This window comes from Dermacentor silvarum, chromosome 8 (assembly GCF_013339745.2).
Source record: "Dermacentor silvarum isolate Dsil-2018 chromosome 8, BIME_Dsil_1.4, whole genome shotgun sequence".
Classification (NCBI taxonomy): domain Eukaryota; kingdom Metazoa; phylum Arthropoda; class Arachnida; order Ixodida; family Ixodidae; genus Dermacentor; species Dermacentor silvarum.
The window spans coordinates 184,682,805-184,702,674 of record NC_051161.1 but is presented as its reverse complement, the minus strand read 5'-3'; the positions used below and the strand labels follow the sequence as shown (position 1 = coordinate 184,702,674).

The 19,870-nt window shown below is 43.0% G+C and overlaps 3 non-coding genes across 3 annotated transcripts; all 3 read right to left on the bottom strand.

The window, feature by feature from the left end:
• Positions 1-317: 317 nt before the first annotated feature.
• Trnat-agu (transfer RNA threonine (anticodon AGU)) lies at positions 318-391 on the bottom strand. The gene has a single exon. It is a non-coding gene; the product is annotated as a tRNA-Thr (tRNA).
• Positions 392-12,598: 12,207 nt separating this feature from the next.
• Trnat-agu (transfer RNA threonine (anticodon AGU)) lies at positions 12,599-12,672 on the bottom strand. Its single transcript has one exon. It is a non-coding gene; the product is annotated as a tRNA-Thr (tRNA).
• A 6,726-nt stretch (positions 12,673-19,398) lies between these two features.
• Positions 19,399-19,490, bottom strand: Trnay-gua (transfer RNA tyrosine (anticodon GUA)). Its single transcript is given in 2 exon segments — positions 19,399-19,434; positions 19,454-19,490. It is a non-coding gene; the product is annotated as a tRNA-Tyr (tRNA).
• Between the last annotated feature and the right edge of the window lie 380 nt (positions 19,491-19,870).

Here is a 19,870-nt window from a genome sequence, read left to right as displayed (position 1 = left end):
AACGTAGAACTCTATGGGAGACGCGATGGGGCTGGTGCACTACGCACATCAATCAATTTAATACGCCGGACCAACCTCGACGCACATGCCTTGTGAGGGCGGTGCTTGTTCTAGGAAGGTGCAACGTTTTTTTTTTTTTCTTTCAAAACACCAGCTCGCCTTCCCGTGTCAGAAAAGTCATTGCACGCAATAGTCAAGTCATGTCACCCTTATAATGTTAGAATCTGAGCGATAATATCTCGCTGCCGGTTGGGAATGCAGGTGCAAGTAGAATGTTGCGTGTGAAGTAAATGCATGTGATAAAAAAATCATTAACAAGGCACCGGTGAGATTCGAACTCACGATCTCCTGTTTACTAGACAGGCGCTTTAACCAACTAAGCCACGGCGCCGACGACGGGTTTCGCGAACTCACTCTGATGACCCAGTTTCCGTACCTGACGTGTTCCGAGAGGGTATCTAATGGCGTAATCCCCTAGCTAGCCTAGTATGAACGTCACGTAGCAATGCGGAGCGCTACGTGACGCTACGCAATGCCCTGCCGAGTATAACATGGGGGTCCGCACCTAGGAAAAAGACATCGATCTGTACCTGGAATCCAGATAACAATTTTAAATGCGAAGCATTTCTTGGCGAACATTTGCTACTTTGACAGCATCTATTTATCTATCTATCTATCTATCTATCTATCTATATATCTATCTATCTATCTATCTATCTATCTATCTATCTATCTATCTATCTATCTATCTATCTATCTATCTATCTATCTAGCCGCCTACGACTTTGTGCTCTCATGGTCGTTTCGTTAACATGGTATGTACCAAAATTGGCATACTATGACAAGAGCATATGACGAACATACATGATATGTCATGACATGAATATCATGACATGCGTGTCATGTACCTCATGAAGCAGCCGCCTACATCGTGGTGCTCTCATGGTCGTTTCGTTAGCTTCGTAGGTACCAAAATTGGCATAGTATGACAGGAGTGTCTGACGAACATAAGTGATAGGTCATGAATGACATGCGTGTCATGTAAGTCATGACAATGCCTTCGCGAAAGATCTTAACACTCAAAAACCACTGAAATGGGTTCTGACGTGGGTACTATGTGAAGGAAACACTACAGGATGCTGGTAGAAGTCATAGTCATGAGCATCTGAGCATAAATGACAATGACTCAGCGAAAAAAGATGAACACTCAAAAGCCACTGAAATGGGCTCTGATGTGGATACTAAGTGAAGGAAACACTAAAGGATGTTGGTAGAAGGAATAGTCATGAGTAGAGACCGTATTTTAGGCAAATGCCTTTTTTGTTCATTGCGCTCCTGTCGGCCCACTTTGATATATGAGCATGAATTAGAGGTTAAGAAGGGCTCCTATAGTGTTTTTATAGTGCCTATAAATGCCTATGTTGGCGTTTGTGCCTAAATGCCTATAAATGCCTATAAATGCATGTTTTCAATATCGGCGCCTATATGAACACTATTTAGCCTCAAGTTTCGCTTTCGAGCGCAGTTAGAGACCGTTATTCACGTTACCGGGCAGCATTGACTGTACGGAACTCTATGGGGTTCAACCTAGTCCTTTACTTCAACCAGCTCCCAGAAAACAACTGCTAGCAGCATTGAAATGGGACTCGCCGGCCTGTATAAAAGCCGCCGCGCTGACATTGCGCTAGGGGTTGGCGAATGCGAAACCGCAGAGAGCCGTCAGGGGAAAGGAGAGTGAACAGCAAAAGAAGAAAGAAAAATGTGATGTGCACGCGACTATTGTTTTGTTTGTAATTTACTTTTTTAAGGTGTTCACTTCCGTCGGGCGTTCCTTCTCAGCGTACGACATCATTCTCAGTGACAAGAGGCACAATTTTGAATCCAAAATCTGGAGATGGTGGTATAGTTTGCTATTGTTTCCACAATCTTCACATTGATTCTCAAAATACGTTCCGCGTGTTCTCCAAACAGATTTCTTCAAACATGTGCACTTCAAATGGGAGCAAGTGTATTTGGCAGTGTTGGCACATCTTGCCTGCACGATTCGGATAATGTCATTGTATATGAGAAAATTGCCAAGAGTTGTACCTAACAGTCCTCATGTAAGAACATGCTAATTTCATTATAAATCGTAGTCTCTCTTGCATTTCTATTTGTCTGTTTTTGGTGTGTCTTTATTTAATTGCGTCAGTCAGACGTAAAGTATCGCTTTTTTTATAAGTATTCCCAGCTTTCAAGTATTCTTTTTCATGCTTGTTTCACTATATGCGATTCTCCAGTACAGTGGCCATTGAACACGAATATGAGCAGTGTGAATGAAGCCAATTGATCGTCATTAGTCCAGCAGTTTTATGGGACAATTGCACGGCTATTTTCAACTGTTGGGGCCTTTGTGCCATCGTAGACAATAACATTTCTTGCTTTCCTATCGTAGATATAGGCCACGCACGTTTTCGTTTGAAATTATTTGCATTTATGTAAAAATTTATTGTGCCTATATTTATGACGCTGGAGGCCTAAAACGTTGCTTTGCCTGCCTATTTTTGGCGCCTAAGACGCGCTTTTTTAATGCCTAAAGATCCGGCCTATGACTATGACTTCCACCATCAACCTTTCTCCTTTTCCTTCACTTAGTACCACATCCGAACCCATTTCATTGGTTTTTGAGTGTAAATCTTTTTTCGCTGAGTCATTGTCATTTTTGCTGTGTCGTAGTCATGACTATGGCATCTACCAGGCTCATTTAGTGTTTCCTTCACTTAGTAGCCACGTCCGAACCCATTTCAGTGGTTTTTGAGTATTATTCTTTTTTTGCTGAGTCATTGTCATTTTTGCTGAGTCATGATCGTGACTATGGCTTCGACCCTCATCCTTTAGTGTTTCCTTCACTTAGTACGCACGTCCGAATCCATTTCAGTGGTTTTAAAGTGTTAACCTTTTTAATAGGTAATTATTATTCTTTTATTTATAGATTCGTATGCTTTCGCTAAGTTGTTATGTTGCGCTAAGTAATGAGATAGCCTCAGACATGGCGGTACCCGTGTCCTCATGCTCAACATATATAGAGATAAACATTTTTTGGGCGGGACGAGTGTGCAATTATATTTCTTGCACTCGATTAGATAGCATTCAGCTGATTTTGCTGAAATTCTCCGCCGTAACTTCTAAGATGTTGCAGTAATAGTAATGAGCATTTGAAAGTAATTAAGTAATTACAATTTTGCGCTCATTTCTCGTGCTCCTTGTTAAAGCGATTACACGATCCTTTCTCTTCATCCCACTCATACTAGACACCACTTACGCTCAACGTGTCATATAACAGTTTGAATAAAGCGTCCGTATAATGTTGTCCCTTATCTTTTTCCGTTGAAGGGTTAACAAGCTGAAATGTAACTACTTCAGTTAGTAGATGTTCTTTATTCTTGCTGTTTTTTTTTCCTGATAGCCTAGAAATTATATAGTTACAGGAGGTGTTTTATTTTCAACTTTTGACACAATCTGTGTATTCTCGGAATTTCGGTACTTAAAAACTATTTTTCTTTAGGAATACATCATTTGCGAATTCACTTTAAAGTAGCCTCAACAGATGTTCCTCCTCTTCCATACATGACTAAGTTATTCGGGCATCCTATGTTCTCAAGCCAATCTACGTTCCCTGCTTATGCGATCACTGAATGCCAAACCATGTGACTTTTATACTCGTTTTTTGTTCGACGCAGTTCAGCCAGCGAGCTGACTCTCAATAACATCCAGTATCTCTGCTGGGACTACGATATTTTTTCTTCAGCGTCTGTTCTCGAAGACTCGATCCAATAAATGGTTCATCACATCGCGTTCTCTCCGTCACTATTCATGTTTTCATCTTTTTTGCGTGTACGTCTGTGACACCAAGTTTTGGTTGTATGTCTCGGCAGGCGGAGGGATCTATTGGCAGAAGAATAGCATAGTTCCAAATGCACCTTGGACACAGTGGGCAGAGCTGCAGCTGCAAAGAATGCTTATCCTACGAACCCATTGTCACCTCATACCCGAAGCCTGATCTGCAGCACAAGCCAGAATAGGTGTTTAGCATAAATAAGTTTCGACCACCTCAGGTTCTAGAACGTGCACGCAAAGCACTTTATAGGAGCTTTTCTTGCGTTTCTCCTCCCATTGAATACGGCTACACTGGTCCGAGAGAAAACCCAAGACCACGTGATCAGCAGCAGGCCGTCACAGCCGTTCTGCCACCCAGGGGGGTTCTGTTCCTTCAACAAGGTTGAATAAAACATTATTCCCTAGTCACACATTTCACCAGTTAGTCACCATTTCACCTGTTATTTTGTCAGTATTCTCAATAAATCAAGGGATCTCGATGTTATCCCCTGCAATTCGCACAAAGCTTTTCATATCCTAACAAAATTATTCTCGAAGTTAGTCTGTCCATTGAAAAGATCTTGAAGCACACCTCAACACAGAAACAATTTTACAGAATGCAGACAGGAGAGCTCTGTCCTGTCAGCTTTCCTGTAATTTTTTTTAATGTTACGGTGCGCTTCAAGATCTTTTTAGCATGAACTTTTAGCAACTAGCCCGACTAGCCACCTTGTTGAGTCTGTCTGGCTTCTCAATTTTTTGACTGTATTTCATCTGACTTAAACAATCGCGCACAGTTCAGTTCGGCAGTGACGACAAATATTATTCTAGTCTACCAGCAGCATCAGACATTATTTCATCCGCAAAGTGAGGCCCCAATGAGAGCACCTGTCTGTAATAAACGTATAGCTTAGTGACTGACCACATTCCATTATCATCGCTGGCATGGAATTGATGTTTTTATGGAAAGTTATTTATCACAGTGACAATTGATTGCTGAATTCTGTTATCTGCATTTTGCAGTGGATATAAAAATAGGCTGTTGATGATGCTGCTGCTGCTGATGATGATGAAATAGGTGGTCGTTTCCTTGTTACGTGTTCCTTGCACTCAGCTGAAAAGTGCGATGTCACATGTTCCTTTCATGGGCGTTTTGACCGCATTCTCACGAAGACTAGAAAAAAACAACGCTATATTTTATATAAAATTGATTAGGCTGATGTTAATATCTTCATTTACGGCGTCAAGTAGTACGTTTGTGCATTGAGACATTAAAACCCGTTATTCAAACCAAATCAACCAAATCACCCTGCTAAGCATAAACACTTGGATGCTAAAGTGACGGCATATAACACGTGCAGCTCAGTCTATTATATACTATGCGTTCCAAGACGTGGTAAAACACATGATTGTCAAAATAAATGTATAATCTATGTCTCAATTACCCGTTCAAAACTGTATACGCGAGTGCTGTTTGCAGTCACATAGAAAACAAAATATTTAGGCACTCGATGAGATATTAGCGCAACACCACGAGGTATTATACAGGTAAATATTGCTATACTGAGTCACTACAACAAATATTATATGATAGCGCCCAATGAACACTAGTCCTGCAATTGAAAATTACACATATCATGGTTTTCTTTCTGATGCTTTTCGTTTGCTTGTTTTCTTAGCTCAACACCCCCTGATTTTTTCATGCAAGAACGCCCTAGCCCTGTATGTATTTTTGAGATAGATTGAGAAGAAACTGTTATTCACAGTCTGTAATACTTTACAAAGCTAAGGCAAATGCTCCTTTAAAACTTTTTGGTTGCAGCAAGGAAACGTAAACCACTCACTACTTGTCAGAGCCGCTTCCTGCTGGGGCGTGAAAGCTATAAAAAAACGAGCTTCCTGCTGCGTGGTGTTGTGGTGGCGGAGGTACCGAAATAGCCGGCGCGAACACGGTGGCCTTGAACAACGAAACATGCTCATTAGCGGCAGTGCTTGCGTTTTGGAAGGAAGGAGTGTGTTGAGGTGACAGAGAAAGCAGCCGAACTCTCGTTTGTTTTCTTAGTACAAACGACACTCTGTGCTGTGGTGGCGGAGGTACCGAAATAGCCGGCGCGAACACGGTGGCCTTGAACAACGAAACATGCTCATTAGCGGCAGTGCTTGCGTTTTGGAAGGAAGGAGTGTGTTGAGGTGACAGAGAAAGCAGCCGAACTCTCGTTTGTTCTCTTAGTACAAACGACACGCTGTGCCTACTTCCAGTATCTTTAAATAAAGTGACTGTGATGGCCCGCTGGTAGGCAAGCAAGCAGGCAGGTAAACAGGACAAGCAAACAGGAATAAACTTAAACTGTAAGGAGTTCTTGCCACTATAGTAAAGACGCAGATCTGTTGTGATGGCAACAAGTGCGGTCCATCGTCATCAATTTAAATGACAGCAGCCGCTTCTCTTGGGCTGCGTATTTTTCCGATGCGCCTGCGTGGCGACTAGGAAACTTACAATCACGTATCACAATTATCTATTAGCTCGTCTCTAAGCTAGTTCACTGCGGGCAGGTCTTTCTGCAAATGACCACTACGGTCACGTGTTGCCTGACATCAGGAGCTGTATATTCGAACAAGAGTGGTGGCTTGGGCTATATGGTAATTCATGGTAGAAACGACGTACATCGCGAAGGACAGGCAATGAAAGAGTATATTCGCTCTAATTTAGAGAGGAGAAGCAGCGCACAGCATTGGCAGTTCATCACGAAAGGGACACAAACGGCCCTATTCTCGATACGTATGGTGGCTGTACGGCCGCCATGATCTGGCGTGGTGACCCTCTGAGTGGCTGTGGAGAGGCCACGTGTTTTCAAATTTGTGCCGGGATACGGAAGTTTTGCAAAATGCAATTAACGGCAGCAAATGAAGCTTGTGTCAAAGTGTCCGCCTCTCCCTCCGAAAGCATCGTCTACATACCATAAATAAAATCCGACATCGGATGCCCGAATCATACAAGCACACCCAAAAATGCACAAGAAAAGTATATACTCTTTCATCATTTGACCCGGAACATTGAAGAATGTCGTTGACAGAAGAAAAGCTCAAGACTTTGCATACACTAGGGGTCACACTTTTGGTCGTGTATAACTTCCCTCGCCAGCTCACATTTCAAGCTAAGGTTCACGACTGAGGCACATGACTATAAATGAATCTCAAGTCATCCTCGTGCGAGTGAGACAGTTCTTGTGCCGAAACAAGTATGCGTCAATTGCCTAATCAGTGTTCCACGCAATTAACTGAAAACTGTACATTTTGTGTTCTAACGTTCGTCACTTCCCATTCAATGAATGCGAGCGGGAATTTCTTTTTCTCACTGGACGCAAGTAAATAACTCGGTATGACGGCTCGCACGCATTCCGCCTGCATCTGACGGAAAGTCCACCGCCAACGGCAACCGCCAACGGCGTGTCCTCATCAGCGGTAGGAAGGCTGTCAGCACCGACTACAGGTCACGATAACCTTGCGAAGCCATGCTATATATTCTGTTACCCTCGCGACCACCATCGAAGTGTCTCTTGCTATATATATATATAGATATATATATATATATATATATATATATATATATGCAAAGCTACATTAGGCGGTCTCTGCACAGTTCAACCCTTTTTGTTCCAATGAAGACCATTGCGATTTTCAGTTCCATCCTTTCATATCGCATCAGCTTTGGTTTGGCATGGCTTCATCTTTCTGAAGGACAACGGACACTATCTGATGATGCTCTGGACGCTGTCGAAGTAGTCTTCTCTTAATCACTCGAACAGCCTCGTTTTCGTTTTCAATCAACTTGAACTTGCTCGCCCACCAGGAACTAGTTTGTTATATGAACTCAAGAAAAATATTAGGACGACTAATATTGTTTAATCTTAAACATTTTTTCTGGTTATTTACTGAATCAATTCCTGAATTTATTGTACGTGTTTAATTGTTGTAATATTAGTTGTGGTACTGCTTGTATTTTACCCGCCGCGGTAGCGTAGTCAGCTAAGGCATTGCGCTGCTGAGCTCGAGATCGCGGGATCGAATCGCGACTGCGGCAGCCGCGTTTCGATAGAGGCGAAATGCAAAAACGCCTGTGTGCTTGCGCGGTAGTGCATGTTAAAGAACCCCAGGTGGTAAAAATTAATCCGGAGCCATGCCATTATACGGCGTGCCTCAAAATCAGAACTAGTTTTGGCACGTGAAACACCAGAAAGAAGAACAAAACCTGCTCGTATTTTATCGCAACCGCCATTTTATATTTCTTTTCGCTGTGCAGTAGTTTTACATTTAATGTAACATATTATGCGATGTACCCGTACAGCGTTTTCGCTATGGGACCCCTTCTGCACAGTCTCATACCCACTTCTGTACATGTATGTTACCAGAATAAACTGCAAACATGAATACCTGACATCAATAAAGAGTGGTGTTTGCATCATTGCGCTTCTTCCCGCTTTGACTATGTATAGTTTTTGACGCAGTTTAATGAACAGGCTGGGGTAAGCGAAAATCTGCTTCCAAATTGCGACAAGAATTACGTACTTCCAGAAGAAGACGATTATCGTCTGCTCACGCTCGGCCGCCGCCACCCACGTTGGAATTAAACGTTGGCCACCCTACTAATCGGGTTCGTATCCGTTGGGTCTCGCCAAATTCGGCAAGTTTGGAACGCTCAACTAACGTCCAACCATGCGAAACTTCGGATCATACCACACGCATGCTTGCCAGGGCGTAATCCCATGGCCGCTCTTGGTGAGACAAGCGCCTTGGCAGACTTCGCTTCGTATTGAGCTATTGATAGCGTTTGAAAAGGCGCAAGTTGGTCGTGGCTGCTATCTGTCGGTCAAGCGATTGCAGGACAAAGTCGGTCCGCACCACGCCCAGCCTGGAGCATACGAGCGCGAGGGCGCCCTCAAGCCCTGTCGTTCACAAAGCAAACTCTGCGCATACCCACCACAGTTGCACGTAACTGCAGTCTGCTACGTAACGTATAGATACCGCGGCCATTCCCGGGGTTCCGCAACGAGTCCACTGCCTGAGCCCACTGGCTCTCGCCGAGGGCAACCGCTTTGGGCACATGGTAGGTGCCGAAATTGTAAGTAGTGACGTCTACGTAAACATTCCAAATCAAATTTGAGCTGAGTGTCACGCTGATGTTCAGTAGGCGGAGCGTTGTAGCCACCGCAGCCTTCGCAGTGCAAGGCACTGAAAAAGGAACGGGAGCACAGCGAAGGGTATCATACGCGACCTTTGATTGCCAATAATTCCCCTTCTGCTGAACGCATAGAAGTACTTTTTTGCGGCAAAGTATTTATGAAATCTTGTAATTCGACGAATGAAACGTCACTGAACCTTTTTATACATCACTCTTGAAGACATGCGTGGGGCTACGGTGAGTTGGGTGGCTAAGCTAGCTTTGCAATAGCGTGATCAACTCAGTAGCTTCACGCGTCGAGGGCTGATGCGCAATGGTGCTTTGCCGACAAAAATGGGGTCAATGTCCACCGTACTTATTCATGTTGCTTGCTTGCTACTTTATTAGTTTCACTGTGCTCCGTTCGTTCTTTTTTTTTCAAGAGGATTCAAGGTTGTTGAATTTAGCTTTTGGCATAATAACCAAACACATGGTGATCAGGTACTAGACCGTGGTTCATGCTCTTTGTCAACAATGTATTTGGGTAACACATGTCCCTTTGGTGAAACTCGTGGTAACAAATGTGCGGATCCCACGCACTGTGGGAATCGATGTAGGTGAAGATTTGTATGCTGTTTGCTTTGATCGACGCTAATTAGCAGTGATGTTGGCGGCGAATGTGTAATTTCTTCAGTGCTTAGTCCAATACGAGACTGGTGAGTTGATCTTAGACCTCACCTTGCGTGTACCTCTGCTGTTTGCCTGCATAGTCCACAGAACACATAGGGAGACGCGTTTGCTTGAGGCGTTGTTGTGCGTCATTGTTCATAATCTCTGAGAGAGCTGAGCATTATCACTGCCTCACATGGCACATGACATTGTGGCAGAAGTGTTAAACACTACTTTAATTATGGGGCGGCACGTAATTAAATTTGTTATTATAATTTTATGTATACATTGTATACATACGCGTATATATACGGTGGGCACAACGTTTCGCTGCGTAGCGAAGACACTGATGTTCCGCCAACGCTTCTTTCGGACCTGGGTGCCATCGACGCTGAGTGCACGCTTTGGAGCCATTTTGCTGGCGAGTCTTTACGTGCTGCTTCTCCATACTTGGCCAGCACGCTGTTGAGACGCCAGCTCCAAGCGCTCTCTTCAGGCTATGAACGATTGTAATGTTTACACTGCCACAGCCCAGCACGCGAGCTCCACAGCCCAGCAGCTGCATTTTTGTCGCATAGGAAAGCAAGCACAGCACGCGCCATACGCACAAACGGCGAAATGCTGCCGCGGCGGCGAACGCTATTCGGCACAATCATGTGTTGTGTTAACTTGGGCTGGTTGGTACATGTCTGAAGAAAATGAGGGAGAGAGAGACAAAACATTTCTGTCAGCCCGTAACAGCACTGACCCATGCGTCCCGTTGTTCAGCGCTGTTACTCGTTTTCTTCAGCCATCTGGTGGTGTTGCAAGAAACCCAGCAGCGAGAAGAGGCAAACATAGATTCGCTTTAAAAAGTGGAATCCGAACGAGCAAGTAGTCAAGCCCTTCCCGCTTTCCTGCGAGTGCATGCCAGTAGCGGAATAAGGAACATTACGTGCTCGCACCGCCCTGATATGGTAAACTAAAAAAAAAGGAAATCGAAATGTGCGGTATATCAAAACTACGAAGTAGTCCCTTAATGGATACAAAAAGAAACTAATTTCAGCTGCACTATTAAATTACCCATATAAATAACAAAAGAGCCCCTCTTACCGTTAAAACAGGCTTCATAAGCCAGAAGAGATGCACAAACGAAATGCAGGTGGAGACCCCGCGCCTTGGATTTCCCGCCCTAGATCACCGTGAGGTCATAGATATTTCGATGGCAACTGTTCTGGCCCATAGAACTGTTCTTCGGTGGAGTTATACTACATTCCATCCTAGAAGAGCAGAATACTACGTAGCAAATTTCAAGAGCTCATACAGGTCCACAATGGCCCAAATACGAAAAATACTTTGAAATCCGTGACATCAAGCGAGCGCTGGTACTGCGGAACAAAAATTTATTGAAAACTTTGACCTGCATTTGCTGTTCTAATAATCTTCTCAATACCACAAAATCGAAGAGTGTTTGTCTTTATGGCGTCCATTTAATGTTCCTTACGTGGCTTTGCAGAGCGGTGCCTGCGGCATGGCGCTCTAATATGTTCGCCGCTGCCGTCGTAGCTTGGTGCGGTGGATCACTTATTTTGCCCCAAGTTTTTTTTTTAATAAATGAGTACGTGAACTAAAGAGAACACTAAACTATATTTCGTTTTCAGCACGCGCTTTCGTGGAAAGCTTACACGTGCTCCGAACGCAGTAGTAGGGTTTTTTATTTTTATTTTTTATTTATTTAGCAATACTGCAGACCACCGTGTGGTCCATGCAGGAGGGGCTATACAGTGATTACAGTGCTCCAAAATAAGATTTTGCCTGCTTCAATGGCTGCTTCATAACGCTGAAGGGAATTCCCACCACTGTATTATTAAAATGGTAGATAAACAAATAAGTAAATAAATGAAAATAACTAAATAAACAAATAAATAAATGCAAGTCAACAGCTGTTAACATCGAAGAACTACAACGTCATCTTGGGCACATAAGTGTACCATGTCGTTAGTTGTTTAGACTGCACTACCATCAGGATCGGCCGATATTTTTGCAATTCTCAATCAGCGGGATCAGCGAATATTTCTATTTGTGAAGCCAAAATTCCGATACCACGGTTACGCACGCGCAGTTTGAACAAACGCATCTGAGTTTAGGTTTGGCCTTTCTGCGCAAATTGCGCATTATTACTGCTCCGTACGTAGTTGTACGCACACTTAGTGCGTATTTTTGTTCCGAGCATTATTTTGAAGCCATTTTTTTTTGTCTTACGCCCAATCGTAGGCATCAAAAAGTCTAATCTGTACAAAATTGGCCAGAATGTGGCAACCAGATACCCAAGTTCCACGGACCTCAAGTTGATCGGGAGTTTCAAAGCAAAAAAAAAAAAATAACTTCTCTTCGAGTTATAAATAAATAGATGTGCCATCATCGCATATCAAATATAAACGTGCGCCTAGAAAACTTCCTTGTCTATCGGAAATAATTTTATGTATAGTGGACGCTTAAAATGCAGCCGAATTTTGTCACAAACAGAAGGCGCTAGCGATGCTATTGTCCCTATTTTTTATGTATCTGTCCTGTTGCCTTTCCATCCTAAGGGCGTACTGCTTTCCAATTACTTGCAAAAGGAAACGTAGAACTCTATGGGAGACGCGATGGGGCTGGTCCACTACGCACATCAATCAATTTAATACGCCGGACCAACCTCGACGCACATGCCTTGTGAGGGCGGTGCTTGTTCTAGGAAGGTGCAACGTTTTTTTTTTTCTTTCAAAACACCAGCTCGCCTTCCCGTGTCAGAAAAGTCATTGCACGCAATAGTCAAGTCATGTCACCCTTATAATGTTAGAATCTGAGCGATAATATCTCGCGGCCGGTTGGGAATGCAGGTGCAAGTAGAATGTTGCGTGTGAAGTAAATGCATGTGATAAAAAATTATTAACAAGGCACCGGTGAGATTCGAACTCACGATCTCCTGTTTACTAGACAGGCGCTTTAACCAACTAAGCCACGGCGCCGACGACGGGTTTCACGAACTCACTCTGATGACCCAGTTTCCGTACCTGACGTGTTCCGAGAGAGTAGCTAATGGCGTAATCCCCTAGCTAGCCTAGTATGAACGTCACGTAGCAATGCGGAGCGCTACGTGACGCTACGCAATGCCTGCCGAGTATAACATGGGGGTCCGCACCTAGGAAAAAGACATCGATCTGTACCTGGAATCCAGATAACAATTTTAAATGCGAAGCATTTCTTGGCGAACATTTGCTACTTTGACAGCATCTATCTATCTATCTATCTATCTATCTATCTATCTATCTATCTATCTATCTATCTATCTATCTATCTATCTATCTATCTATCTATCTAGCCGCCTACGACTTTGTGCTCTCATGGTCGTTTCGTTAACATGGTATGTACCAAAATTGGCATACTATGACAAGAGCATATGACGAACATACATGATATGTCATGACATGAATATCATGACATGCGTGTCATGTAGGTCATGAAGCAGCCGCCTACATCGTGGTGCTCTCATGGTCGTTTCGTTAGCTTCGTAGGTACCAAAATTGGCATAGTATGACAGGAGTGTCTGACGAACATAAGTGATAGGTCATGAATGACATGCGTGTCATGTAGGTCATGACAATGCCTTCGCGAAAGATCTTAACACTCAAAAACCACTGAAATGGGTTCTGACGTGGGTACTATGTGAAGGAAACACTACAGGATGCTGGTAGAAGTCATAGTCATGAGCATCTGAGCATAAATGACAATGACTCAGCGAAAAAAGATGAACACTCAAAAGCCACTGAAATGGGCTCTGATGTGGATACTAAGTGAAGGAAACACTAAAGGATGTTGGTAGAAGTAATAGTCATGAGTAGAGAGCGTATTTTAGGCAAATGCCTTTTTTGTTCAATGCGCTCATATCGCCCCACTTTGATATATGAGCATGAATTAGAGGTTAAGAAGGGCTTTCATAGTGTTTTATAGTGCCTATAAATGCCTATTTTGGCGTTTGTGCTTAAATGCCTATAAATACAATGTTTTCAATATCGGCGCCTATATTAACTCTATTTAGCCGCAAGTTTCGCTTTCGAGCGCAGTTAGAGACCGTTATTCATGTTACCGGGCAGCATTGACTGTACGGAACTCTATGGGGTTCAACCTAGTCCTTTACTTCAACCAACTCCCGGAAAACAACTGCTAGCAGCATTGAAATGGGACTCGCCGGCCTGTATAAAAGCCGCCGCGCTGACATTGCGCTAGGGGTTGGCGAATGCGAAACCGCGGAGAGCCGTCAGGGGAAAGGAGAGTGAACAGCAAAAGAAGAAAGAAAAATGTGATGTGCACGCGACTTTTGTTTTGTTTGTAATTTACTTTTTTAAGGTGTTCACTGCCGTCGGGCGTTCCTTCTCAGCGTACGAGATCATTCTCAGTGACAAGAGGCACAATTTTGAATCCAAAATCTGGAGATGGTGGTATAGTTTGCTATTGTTTCCACAATCTTCACATTGATTCTCAAAATACGTTCCGCGTGCTCTCCAAACAGATTTCTTCAAACATGTGCACTTCAAATGGGCGGAAGTGTATTTGGCAGTGTTGGGACGTCTTGCCTGTACAATTTGGATAATGTAATTGTATATGAGAAAATTGCCAAGAGTTGTACCTAACAGTACTCATGTAAGAACATGCTAATTTCTTAATAAATCGTAGTCTCTCTTGCATTTGTTATTTGTCTGTTTTTGTTGTGTCTTGTTTAATTGCATCTGGCAGACAAAGTATTGCTTTTTTAAATCAGTATTCCCAGCTTTCAAGTATTCGCTTTCATGCCTGTTTCACTACATGCGACGCTCGAGTACCATGGCCTTTGAACATGAATATGAGCAGTGTGCTTATTGAATTAAGCCAATTGAGCGTGATTAGTTCAGTAGTTTTATGGGATAATTACATGGCTATGTCCCACTGTTGGCGCCTTTGTGCCATCGTAGACAATAACATTTCTAGTTTTCCTATCGTAGATATTGGCCGTGCACGTCTTCGTTTGAAATTATTTGCATTTATGTAAAAATTTATTGTGCTTATATTTACGACGTTGGAGGCCTAAAACGTTGTTTTGCCTGCCTATTTTTGGCGCCTAAAAGGCGCTTTTTTAATGCCTAAGGATCTGGCCTCTAGTCATGAGAATGACTCCGCAAAAATGACAATGACTCAGCGAATAAATATTAACACTAAAAATCCACCTAAATGGGTTCTGACGTTGGTAATAAGTGAAGGAAACACTAAAGGATGATGGTAGAAGTCATAGTCATGACCATGACTCAGGAAAATGACAATGACTCAGCGAAAAATAAATAACACTCAAAAACCACTGAAATGAGTTCGGACGTGTCTACTGAGGTAAGGAAATACCAAGGAATCGTGGTAGAAATCATAGTCATGAGCATGACTCAGAAATATGACAATGACTAAGCGAAAAAAAGATTAACACTTATAAACCACTGGAATGGATTTGGACGTGGGCACGAAGTGAAGGAAACACTAAAAGATGATGGTAGTCATAATCACGGGAATGACTCAGCGAAAATGACAATAACTCAGCAAAAAAGAATAGTACTCAAAAACTACTGAAATGGGTTTAGACATGGGTACTAAGTGAAGGAAAAACTAAACGATTGTGGTAGAAGTCAGTCATGACCATGACTCAGCAAAAATGAGAATGACTCACCGAAAAAAGATTAACACTCGAAAAGAAATGGAATGGGTTCGGATGTGGTACTATGTGAAGGAAAAGGCCAAAGGTTGGTGGTCGAAGTCATAGTCATGAGCATGACTAAGGATTTCGCCTTAAGGACTCTTAGGTGTAGCTCAAGGGACTCCTGAGGACTCATGACATGAATGTCATGTAGGTTATGAAAGAGCCGCCTACGTCTTGGTGCTCTCATGGTCGTTTCGTTAACATAGTAGGTTCCCCGCACACTGCTTCGCATAATATCGATTCCCACAGGGCGTGGGATCTGTCCGGCTTTTTTCCCTAATGCGGCAGAAGTGCTCGAAATTCGATTTGCCTTGTATGTCCCGTCTGTTCGTCCGTCCACACATGCCGTTAGGCTGACAACTGTAGTCGTCATGACAACTAGTCGTAATGTGTGTGCATGTGCGTGCTTGTATGCTTATGTGTGTGCGCTTTGTGCGTGCGTGCGTATGTGTGTACGTGAATGTTCGTGTATGTGGTGTGCGCACGTGCGTCCATGTGTGTTTGCGTGTGCGTATGTGCTTACATGTGTGCGTATGTGTGTGCGTTCATCCATGTGTGTGGGCGTGTGCAAGCATGCATTTGTGTCTGCATGTCTGTTTGCACGGATGTACGGATCCGAAACTATGGATGCATACTCCAGGTTAGGTCTAAATGGGAGATGTAGCGTATAATTATTACGTTAGATTGGGCTTTGTTAAATTTTTATCTCAAGAGGCATAGTTTTCTGAAAGCTGAAGCGCAAGTGTTATGTGATCATTCCATGATAGTCTATAGTTAAGTATCACTCCTAGGTATTATTAACTAGCAACTTTATGAAGAGGTGATGGACCTAACTTTTTCTCGGCAATGTAATTCCAAAATTTACTTGGATCGTTTGTAAGAACATTAGACAGAGATGAGTTAAAATAATAATCCTTTGAACTACGCACGGCAACGGCAAGCTCAAATTAAATTATGGGTTTAACGTGCCAAAACCATGAACGGCAAGCTCGTCTTGCACTTCAGATATCAAGTTTGGCTGCGTACGGGCCTTTTAATCTCCTAATTTTGCATTTCATATGAATTATGTTGCGATTGATCCATGATGTTTATTGTGAACTTATTTTTTTCTCATTTGGTATGACTTTATCACGGCAAAGATGACACATATCCTTAAAACGGGTCCAAAGTAAGTTAACAATATTTTCGTCAAAATTAGTTAGACAATTTTCGAAGTAATGAAACACGCACGCGTCGTTTGCGCGAGAATAGTCTTTGACAAAATGAACAGAAGATTTTTCAGTTTTAGCGCAGGAAACGAGCAAGTAAGCAAACACAAGCAAGTTAGTGGTCAGATAGCCCCTGCTCGATCACCACCGTGAATTCAGCGAGTTTGCGAGCTGATGATGAAGAGCCTTGTACACGTAGTACTGCAACTACGTGTGCAACCTGTACCCGTTTGGTTTGCGATTCGTTCCAAAAGAACATGCATGCCTGCCAACCTTGAGCTTGTCCTGTATAAGTGACACCTTCTTTCCTCGAAGTTTATCATTTCTTACACTTCCCCACAAAAGCTTGCGCTTCTTTAAGGCAGATAGCAGTAGCCATTCTGGATAAATACACAAGCTCCCTTCATTTTTTTTTGCATTTTGCAGTATTCCTGTCATTTCATTAAAAAGTTGGCATTAAGATGAAAAAATGTTTAAGTTGACATTAGGTTAACATTAAGAGGAAAAAATGGAGCTGAGCAGGCCTTGTAAAGCGTAGGATGGATAACCGGTGGACAATTAGAGCTACAGAATGGATACCAAGAGAAGGGAAGCGCAATCGAAGACCGCAGAAAATTAGGCATGGTGATGAATTTAAGAAATTTGCAGGCGGAAGTTGGAATCAGCTAGCGCAAGATAGGGGTAATTGGAGATTGCAGGGAGAGGCCTTCGTCATAGCAGTGGATATCAATATAGGCTGATGATGAACTCAATATAGTTATAAACGAGTACAGCTTGGCTGGTCTTCCATCTTCCCATAGTGGAAGGGCTCTGAATTTTTCGGCAAGTACGTGCTCGGTTCGAACATTCGTTACATTAGGCGGGGCAGCCGTATTGCTAGTTGCAGCAAATAACCCATAAACACGTATTAGTATTGGTTACAGACAGAGTTATCTCACGAATTTGTTTTCATCTTAAGAACATACAGTGTGAGCTAGAGCAAGCTCCAACATGCAAAGCCAATAGGACGACGCTTTCGCGGTCGTTGTTGTCCTTTGGTCCTTGTTTCCACATGCCCTTCTGTGCTAAAATGAACGGGCAGTTACACACCCAACCTTCAGTGTTGTGAAATTCGGTATAGCGTGGTCCAGTGGTCAGTACGGCTGGTTGTGACGCCGCAGACACGAGGTCAAGTCATCGTTGTTCTTGTGGTCCCACAGCACATAAGTACAGGGTATCCGTGCAAATACAAGGAGATTATACCTTCCCAGATCGCAAAAGACAGACAGAAATAAAAATCAGGTCAAACAATAGGGGTGCAATTGGATCTCATATCAGAAAGAGAAGGCACGAAGAAGCGTCATGAGGAGGGCCAGGAGTCACTTTTGGTTCAACTTCAAGCTGATATCGCTGCCTTTCGACATCGGGCATTATTTCCAGCAGTGAAAGGGCCATAATAATTACCGCTACCTTATTGACTACGATTTAGTTTCAGGCTTCTATGCTCGAGAAAGACATCACTTCGAGCCTATTCCGTCGCACGTCTAACCATACTCAGTGTGCTATGCCGCAGGCGACATTAGGAACGCTTGTAGAACAATCGAAAAAAGATAATAAAAAATAAAACAACTAATGGAATGAATTCGAACCAGGGTGCCAGCATTTAGTCAGCCATTCGTCGTATATCGCCGAAAGATTGGAAAAGGTACGTCAAATTTCACGAGCCCGATCGAGAATTGCCGATCCACCTTTCTATTGCTCAATACATGCAAGATAACAGTTCTTTTACAATCCTTAAATACATCCCGCAAAACACGACCGCGTGGCACTTTTCGCTCGCTTTTGCGGCCATCTTTCAGGCTTGGAAAAAACATTTATGGTGGACGTATTGACCTACAGAAAGATGGATCAGCAATTTTTGGAGATAGACTTGAATTCTCGGATTGACATTTTTGCTCTGAATGCAATATTTGGAAATTATTTATTATTAATAACTAAATATGTAATTAGGCGAAATACAAATAACAGTCGGACTTGCTCCTAAGCGACAGCAAACAACACAACCTTGGTTCTATCCAGCTACGTGGCATTCCATTGTTTTTATATAGCGGCACAAATTACACCCTATATGATTGACATTAGTTTCTATACGCGTGCCAAAAAAAGCAAAAAAGCTTATTTGCTGTGAACGAAAAAAATTGCTACAGATATCTGCTGCGTTAAAAGATATTTATACTTTTCTACAGCCCATATTTCGGTAACGTCGGCCACAAAAAGATATCGCTAATAAAAACATTTCAACGGCAATGACACTCAGAGAATGTTCTATACATCCTGCGAGACTGATGAGAGTGCCGACGACTCAAGCACAAGAAAAACTGACCCGGGACACTTGCTTACGCCCTTCGCAAAGATCTAATTCAATACCATGAAAATGAGGACGATATATAAAACATGCCTGTTTGTTATATCGACACTCATTCCATTGTGCCGTCCAAATTATTGAACAAAGCTACAACAAACTATAGTTATCACTCCATGAAAAGGAAGATTATGATGCAACCACTACCATCCGGCTTGTATTCTCATGCAGTGTGATAAATGTGGCAAGAAAGATATATTTCTTCAAAATCCGCAAAAAATGTTTTGCCATTAGTACAAAGCAAATTCCTGCTGCTAAGCAACCAGTTCTTCCCTTCCCGATCTGGCGAAATAGCAACTGCAGTCAAATATGCTGTACTTGCAAAGACAGAGGAACAACGAATGCACTCGCGAAATCAATAAAAAAGTCATCCGTCGAGCCGGATTCGAACCAGCGACCTATGGATGTCCGCCTCAGTGATACTTCTACAGTCCACCGCTCTACCAACTGAGCTATCGACGGAACGAAGGTGCTCCGGCGTCAATATTGACGCAAATGCTGCCTCGCGCCGCGTGACCCACTTCACGGAGGCGTGGAAAGGGCCTTGAACAAAACTGGTTCAACCGCAGTTCGAGAAAAGTCGCGCGCACTTTTCGCGGTCTAAGCGGCCTCTGCGCTATTAATGTTACACCACGGGCGACCACGATACAAAGTGCATCGCTGAGAGAAAATAGCTGTGAGCACATTGAAAACAAGGTATACAAGCATATAAGTGCACTTGCGTAATGCGACTGGATATTGCAGCGGAAACGACCAGCGTTGATTCATTGCCTGCTTTTCTAGATCAAATCAACCAGGACACTTCGTTGCCGAACATACAGACTTAGGAACATATCTTCAAT